Raw genomic sequence first — 8,977 nt, 5'->3', positions numbered from 1 at the left:
ATGAAAGTAAACTTCAAAAGAATGTTAAATAAAATTTGTTGAATAATTTTTAATCAAATTTTGCAGAGGTACATGCTTCCAATTGGCTTCCCTCAGAGTTACATACTTCTTATTGGGACCTCTCTGCCTGGGGTACTGCTTCTAACTAGGTTTTGCAGACAGAGGTGTATATGTACTGCTTCCAATCAGCTTCGCAACAAGACAGAGGGTGTGCTCCCAATTAGCTTCACTAAGAGGTACATGCTTCCAATTGGCTTCGCTCAGACAACCATACTACTTCCTGTGATGTAATGGTATGGATTTGCAAGTCTATACTACTTCTATTGTTGAAACGGTACATAATTGCAATTAATTGTCGTCCAAATTTGCAAAAACATATTTTATTTAACATTCTTAATCCAGTTTACCATCATACCTTCTTTCACTCTCTATTTGTAATTTCTTCTTATGGTGACAAATTGTGAAGAACACATTATCACTTGGGAATTTTGTACTCTTCTGTAGTTTTAATCATGATGACAGTGCGGTACGAACCAAAAGTTTTCTTTCATATTAAATTAGACAACCTTTGCATTAGTTGATTATTGTATATCCATACCTCTTATATTCAATTTTTTGGATCAAAGAATCAATTGTTCATCATTTTATAAGGACTTTCTTTACAGTTCTCCCATTTGCAGAGGACATGGGGCATTTTTATTTATTTTAAGGGAAAGCAATTTGCTTCTCAGTTTCAAAATAATGAACTTTCAATACACTAGTTTATATTGATAGGTGATTTATAAAGGAACCAAAAGAGCAAAAATAATTTAAAGGTCAATGTGCTTGTTTCTGAGATAAATCATTGAAATTTTTGCGGGAAAAATATTCTCTCTTGACTTATCATAGCTTTATCATTGACAAGTTTAAGTTCTCAAAAACTATTAAAAAATAATTAAAATTGAATGAGACTTACAGATGGCTTATAATTATACATGTAAAAACAAATTTAAGACATTAATTCAAATGAATAAAACTAGAGAATTCTGAAAATCTGACAAAGCAAGCGAAGTTCCTTAATTTCATATAAAAAATATTCTAATTAGAAAGATGGATTCCAGGAGATTGGGAGAAAGCAAGATTTTGCTTGATTTTCCCCTTGACGTTAAGGCAGCAAGTTATTATGTCCCCATGTCAAATAGATGTCTGCTTTCAGATTTCAGATTAATACTTCAAATTGTATTGAAAGCCCTCCTTAACAAAGAAATATTTCCAGTAAAATTCCTACACTGGCAAAAGTTCTTTTTAATGAGGGGAGATAATCACAAATTCTGATAACTGAGTTGACTTTATCCTATTCCTTCACCGTATATTAATAGAGGGTTTGTTATTTTATGCATTAAATAAAATTAAGGGGGTGCTCCTAAAAAATTGTAAGTTGAGGTCAATTTCGGCCGTAGCACATATTTACATATAAAATGCATATAGAAGCTATTGGAAAGAGAAATTTGTTTCTTTTTGGTTATTTCTATGCTTAATTGACATGATAAAAAAAGTTTACATGAGACTCTAGCATTGAACTATTTTTGCAGACAGTGTACTTTAATGCAAATTTTATTTTCATTTTTCAGTGAAAAAATATGTAATTTTATTCTCAACTTGCATATATTTGAACCACTAACTATCTTACAGAAGAAGAAAAAGTTTCAAATGAAAGGAAATGGGTACACTCATCTTTGAAAAGAGATTGTTTTACAGACTAAGTGAATTCTTTAAGATGGAATTCAACTAATTCAACTTTTATGTACATAGCTGCTTAACCTGGAATTTGAAGAATCTACATTTACTGATCAAGGAATTTGCTGAATCTACAGTTACTGAACTCATCTCTTAGGCCCAAGAACAGTTATTTCAATGTTAAATAAAATTTGTTGAATAATTTTGAATCAAATTTTGCAGAGGTACTGCTTCCAATTGGCTTCCCTCAGAGTTACATGCCTCTAATTGGGACCACTCTGCCAGGGGTACTGCTTCTAATTAGGTTTTGCAGACAGAGGTATATATGTACTGCTTCCAATCAGCTTCGCAACAAGACAGAGGGTGAGCTCCCAATTAGCTTCACTAAGAGGTACATACTTCCAATTGGCTTCGCTCAGACAACCATACAACTTCCAGTGTTTTGTAATGGTATGGATTTGCAAGTCTATACTACTTCTATTGTTGAAATGGTACATAATTGCAATTAATTGTCATCCAAATTTGAAAAAACATATTTTATTTAACATTCTTAATTCAGTTTACTACTTTCACTCTCTATTTGTAATTTTATTCTCAACAGGCATATATTTGAACCCCTTACTATCTTACAGAAGAAGAAAAAGTTTCATATGAAAGGAAACAGGGAATTTTCTGAATCTACATTTACTGAACTCATCTCTTAGGCGAAAGAACAGTTATTTAAAAGTGCATTTCTTTTAGACAATAAACACAAATACTAAAAAATATTCTTGTTTTGACAGTTTTTTAAGGTGTAGTGCACTACTTATGAGACAAATTATATCAAAATGATAGAAAAGTCTATCGGTTCTAACTCAAAATATGGACAACTATAAATTAAGGTGGTCTGTAATTCAATAATAAATTTTACATTTCATTAAGTACACTCAGTACACACATTATTGTTTTACAGAAACTATTATTTGACATTCCCTGAAAGTAGGATGTTTCATCAATATTCTGTGGTTTTTTTTTTAACTTGGCATAACTGAATGCATGAAAAGTTTTATGGATGCTTTGTAAAACAGTTCATTTACTCCGGTACTGCTCAAATTACAATAGTTCTACAGTTTAATCATCAATCAAAAAAACATGTATATGATACAAGTAGAAATAATAAACACATGTACACTACACAACTTGTAGAAACAGCAATAAAAAACGTTTGAAAGGATTACGCAGAACCCCAAAGATTTGTCTGTGTTACTGTTGTGTAAAGTTGGTGGTAAAAACCCAAATAAATTTACCAATAAAAAAATGGAAGGATGAAATGAAAATGAAACAATTTTTCTTAATCATAAAGATAAGTATGTTAACATTCCAAGGAGGTTTTTAAGCTGTTATTGGTGTCCTAAAGAAGATAACCAAAGGCTAAATGTAAATCATAAATGCAAAACAAAACTAATTTCATCTATCAGAAAAATACTGAACATTTTTAAATATGACTTTTGGTATTTTCTCTTATGTTAAGGCTTTATAGAATATTCTATGAAGCCATGACACTATTGATGCCTAAAATTTGTAAATTAAGACTGTCAGGAAAAACTATAGTCAATTTATAAGTGAGATACAAAAAATTGAATTCCAAGTTTTGCTTTTGATACTATCTTTGAATAAAAATATGCTTCTGCTTTTAATTATTCACAAAATTCCAAGAAGGTTTGACATGGTTATTGATGTTTGAGAAACTTGAACCATGGACTTCAAATATCCATAGCATTTAATGGAAGAGAGAAAAAGAAATTAGGTGAAAATTCAAAACACAATACATTAACCTTGAACTAAAACTTCCACTCTTGTTGAAAATGGAGAATCTTTACATTAATTATTTTAGAATTTATCAACTACATTCTTGCTCTTGTTTATGCAAGATTTATATGAACCGTTCATATTGGAAACTGTTTGGTAGAGTTAGAAAGACCCCAAAGGGAAATATGGTCACTCTTGGTCTTCTTCAGACTGGTAGTAAAATCTTTGCAAAAGTAAGGCGTCTGTTTGGTAGTGCAGGATGTACAAATCAGCAGCAATGTCCTGTCAGAATGGGGATCTTAAATCTGATGTCTTGTGAAGAGAGAGTCCCCAGCTGTCAACATGTGAAGAACCTTCACAACATCTCTAAGGAGTATGGAGAATTAATCCCACAATTATATCCTTCAGCCACAGTAATTATTATCTGGAAAAGAAATACACTTTTCAATTTTCTGTGATATTCTAAGAACTGAAATAGGCAACAAATAGCAAACTGAGAATAACAATTAAAGCAGAGAAACTTTCAAAATAATAATTTTTCAATTCCTAAAACTTGAAATGTCATTCCAGAGAACAGTAAATTGTAAAAAGATTATAAAAATTGAAGGAACTTACATGATTTAAAAAAAGAAAATGTTTTAATCTATAAAGTAGTTTTTTACCTTTAAAAGTCAACTCTAATAGCCATTTCCAACATCAAACTGTAGGGACAAGCTGTAATGCTAACCTGAAAAATAAAATGCTTAGTCTTTCAAAATAGTAAAAATTCGTAAGACTTCCACGGAACCCAGTGTCTCGCCTATTTTTGCTGTAAATCACAGGCTCAACAACAATGATGAAAAAAATCAATAAAAATATTCCACTTGTTACTATTTTATGATTGTAAGAAAATCTAAGTCCATTTAAAAGTAAATTACAGAATAAACAGAGTAATCTTTTTACAAACTTTACTTCTGGATACAATCTTATGATAAAAAATAAGCTTCTGTCCAAGTTTGGTACAAACCCAGGATAGTTTAAGAAAGTTATCAAAATTTTAAAAACTTTAACCACAGAGTGAATGTAATGGTTCCCTGCAGAAAAACTAAGTCCATTTAAAAGTAAAATATGGAAAAAATGGATTTATTTATTTACAAAATTTACTTCTGGATACTATCTTATGAATGATCATAAACAAGCTTCTGTCCAAGTTTGGTACAAACCCAGGATAGTTTAAGAAAGTTATTAAAATTCTAAAAATTTAACCACAGAGTGAATGTAATATTTCCCCGCAGAAAAAAACTATTTAAGTCCATTTATAAGTAAAATACGGAAAAAAAGGAATTTTATTTTTGCAAAATTAACTTCTGGATATTATCTTTTGATCTTAAACAAGCTTCTGTCCAAGTTTGGTACAAACCCTGGATAGTTTGAGAAAGTTATTAAAATTCTAAAAACTTTTACCACAGAGTGAATATTTTGTTTCCCTGCAGAAAAAACTAAGTCCATTTATAGTAAAAAACGGAAAAAATGGAATTTTATTTTTACAAAATTTACGTCTGGATACTATCTTATGATCATAAACAAGCTTCTGTCAAAGTTTGGTAGAAATCCAGTATAGTTTAAGAAAGTTATCAAAATTTCAAAAACTTTAACCACAGAGTGAATATTTGTTGAAGCCGCCGATGACGCCGACGGAATGTAGGATCGTTTAGTCTCGCTTTTTCGACTAAAGTCGAAGGCTCGACAAAAAAGGAATCACTGTTGGATACTTATGTACATTATATAGAAATAGGTGATATATAACATATCAAGGTGAAAAAAGATGCAGAGAACACATCAATGTGGCAATAATTGCTTCCATCCACTTCATTGGTGGATTATGAGTTGTCTCATTAGCAGTTAACCACATCTCCTTATTTTTAATACATGACAGGAAAACAATCTACGTACAGAAGTTTTCTGTAAAAGAGTCCCGATCAGAGCAGTTGTGTTCAGAAGTTGATTTTTGGTCATAATATTTAAAATTGTGATGGACTTCCCATAACTTCCTTAAAAATTGTCAAATCAAAATGATGGTACATTATGGTCAACCTCACATGATGGAAAACAATTTGACCAAGTATGATGGCTTTCCGTCTTATCCCAGACCCTTGACTTTCCTGTGTCATGCTAATAAAAAATCAGCCAATCCTACTTTACCCTTAGACTTCTATGAAACCCACATGTCTAGCTTTTGTCATAAAAAGTCACAGGCTCAACAAAAGGGCATTTACATATAAATCTGTAATTAACAAGTTTATAAATCTATGCAATAGTTCTTACCTTAAAAGTCAGCTCCAATGACCATTCTAAAACTCTACGCATAAGTAAAAGCAGCAATAATTGCTAACCTGAAAATAAAAATGTTTAGTCAATCAAAAGTTCTTACAAAATAAATAGAATCAGTGTTGAAATATGGATTGCATATGATTGTAAATTTCTTTATTTTCTTGGGCATCAATTCATTGAGGAACAATTGTAATTTTGTAGGTACTTCATTTCGTGGTTTAGCCAAAGCCTGCATACATTAGTCTTTTCAATGACATCAGTGTGATCAATTCAAAATTTTAGAACCTTTAGCCAACAACAAAAAACATTTGACCTCTTACAACTTTAAGCCTACTGGGTGCACATTTTTCCCTGTAAACTTATATGATGATGATAAAATTTGTTTAAATAGAAGAATTATATACGTACTTGTATTTAAGATATAGTATACCACAAGTCTTACTCCCCTTCATGAAAACATTGGCACTGTTTTATAATCTAAAAAGAAATTAAAATTGCCACAAATTATATATTTAACAAATGTGTCAAATTGCCAGCCTAAATTTTTATTAATCTTTTCTGTATTCTGATTGTGTAATAGAGAGTTATCTCCCACTGAAAGAAACAGTCTTGCTGTTTATTGTAATAGTCTCCCTTGAAGTAAAAATTCTAACAGGATTTACTTTGCATGGCATTAAATTTTAATCATGTACCGGAAAAACAATTATCAATTTGATAATATCTTTTTTAGTGTGTTTTTATTGTGCAAAATAACAAAAATGAGCGTTGCCTTATAGACTTTATCCCATTTTCCTGATAATGTACAGAACTAATTGGCTTAAATATACTTGCATTATTTCTTTCATGACTAAGCCTCAGACTTGTTTGAAGATCAATGTGATAATTAATCTTCATTCCAGCTGCTATCCTTGCTGCTTGATTGCTGACATGGCAAAGCCTCGGACTTGGTTGAAGATCTAAGTAAACTTCTTCCATGGAGTTGCTACTCATCTGCCATCTGGATTGAAACTTGGTACTGGCCATTTTCTGAAACAAAAACTAAAACTATCAATAAGATCATAATTATAAAAATGCTGTTGGTCAATTTAAATGAAAAAGACATATATTCCTTCAAGCTTCATATACTGATCTGCATCATTGGAGCCATGTTCAGCGTCTTATTTGGTGACCAATTGTAATTTTGTAGGTACTTCATTTTGTGGTTTAGCCAAAGCCTGCATATAAGTCTTTTCAATGACATCAGTGTGATCAATTCAAAATTTTAGAACCTTTAGCCAACAACAAAAAAACATTTGACCTCTTACAACTTTAAGCCTACTGGGTGCACATTTTTTTCCTGTAAACTTATCTGATGATGATAAAATTTGTTTAAATAGAAGAATTATATACGTACTTGTATTTAAGATATAGTATACCACAAGTCTTACTCCCCTTCATGAAAACATTGGCACTGTTTTATAATCTAAAAAGAAATTAAAATTGCCACAAATTATATATTTAACAAATTTGTCAAATGGCCAGCCTAAATTTTTATTAATCTTTTCTGTATTCTGATTGTGTAATAGAGAGTTATCTCCCACTGAAAGAAACATTCTTGCTGTTTATTGTAATAGTCTCCCTTGAAGTAAAAATTCTAACAGGATTTACTTTGCATGGCATTAAATTTTAATCATGTACCGGAAAAACAATTATCAATTTGATAATATCTTTTTTTGTGTTTTTATTGTGCAAAATAACAAAAATGAGTGTTGCCTTATAGATAATCCTTATAGACTTTATCCCATTTTCCTGATAATGTACAGAACTAATTGACTTAAATATACTTGCATTATTTCTTTCATGACTAAGCCTCAGACTTGTTTGAAGATCAATGTGATAATTAATCTTCATTCCAGCTGCTATCCTTGCTGCTTGATTGCTGACATGGCAAAGCCTCGGACTTGGTTGAAAATCTAAGTAAACTTCTTCCATGGAGTTGCTACTCATCTGCCATCTGGATTGAAACTTGGTACTGGCCATTTTCTGAAACAAAAACTAAAATTATCAATAAGATTATAATTATAAAAATGCTGTTGGTCAATTTAAATGAAAAAGACATATATTCCTTCAAGCTTCATATACTGATCTGCATCAATGGAGCCATTTTCAGCGTCTTATTTGGTGACCAATTGTAATTTTGTAGGTACTTCATATCGTGGTTTAGCCAAAGCCTGCATACATTAGTCTTTTCAATGACATCAGTGTGATCAATTCAAAATTTAAGAACCTTTAGCCAAAAACAAAAAAACATTTGACCTCTTACAACTTTAAGCCTACTGGGTGCACATTTTTTCCCTGTAAACTTATCTGATGATGATAAAATTTGTTTAAATAGAAGAATTATATACGTACTTGTATTTAAGATATATTATACCACAAGTCTTACTCCCCTTCATGAAAACATTGGCACTGTTTTATAATCTAAAAAGAAATTAAAATTGCCACAAATTATATATTTAACAAATTTGTCAAATTGCCAGCCTAAATTTTTATTAATCTTTTCTGTATTCTGATTGTGTAATAGAGAGTTATCTCCCACTGAAAGAAACATTCTTGCTGTTTATTGTAATAGTCTCCCTTGAAGTAAAAATTCTAACAGGATTTACTTTGCATGGCATTAAATTTTAATCATGTACCGGAAAAACAATTATCAATTTGATAATATCTTTTTTTGTGTGTTTTTATTGTGCAAAATAACAAAAATGAGTGTTGCCTTATAGATAATCCTTATAGACTTTATCCCATTTTCCTGATAATGTACAGAACTAATTGGCTTAAATATACTTGCATTATTTCTTTCATGACTAAGCCTCAGACTTGTTTGAAGATCAATGTGATAATTAATCTTCATTCCAGCTGCTATCCTTGCTGCTTGATTGCTGACATGGCAAAGCCTCGGACTTGGTTGAAGGTCTAAGTAAACTTCTTCCATGGAGTTGCTACTCATCTGCCATCTGGATTGAAACTTGGTACTGGCCACCTTCTGAAACAAAAACTAAAATTATCAATAAGATTATAATTATAAAAATGCTGTTGGTCAATATAAATGAAAAAGACATATATTCCTTCAAGCTACATATACTGATCTGCATCAATGGAGCCATTTTCAGCGTCTTATTTGGTG

General features: G+C 31.0%; 1 long non-coding RNA gene across 1 annotated transcript; it reads right to left on the bottom strand.

The window, feature by feature from the left end:
• Positions 1-1,035: 1,035 nt before the first annotated feature.
• Positions 1,036-6,291, bottom strand: LOC134715515 (uncharacterized). The gene is made up of 4 exons (XR_010106739.1): positions 6,223-6,291; positions 5,809-5,876; positions 4,167-4,231; positions 1,036-3,928 (listed from the first exon to the last, which is right to left on the bottom strand). It is a non-coding gene; the product is annotated as an uncharacterized LOC134715515 (long non-coding RNA).
• Between the last annotated feature and the right edge of the window lie 2,686 nt (positions 6,292-8,977).

Source organism: Mytilus trossulus, chromosome 4 (assembly GCF_036588685.1).
Source record: "Mytilus trossulus isolate FHL-02 chromosome 4, PNRI_Mtr1.1.1.hap1, whole genome shotgun sequence".
Taxonomy (NCBI): Eukaryota; Metazoa; Mollusca; class Bivalvia; order Mytilida; family Mytilidae; genus Mytilus; species Mytilus trossulus.
Note: the sequence above shows the minus strand (reverse complement) of the source record. Positions and strands in the feature narration are given on the sequence as shown.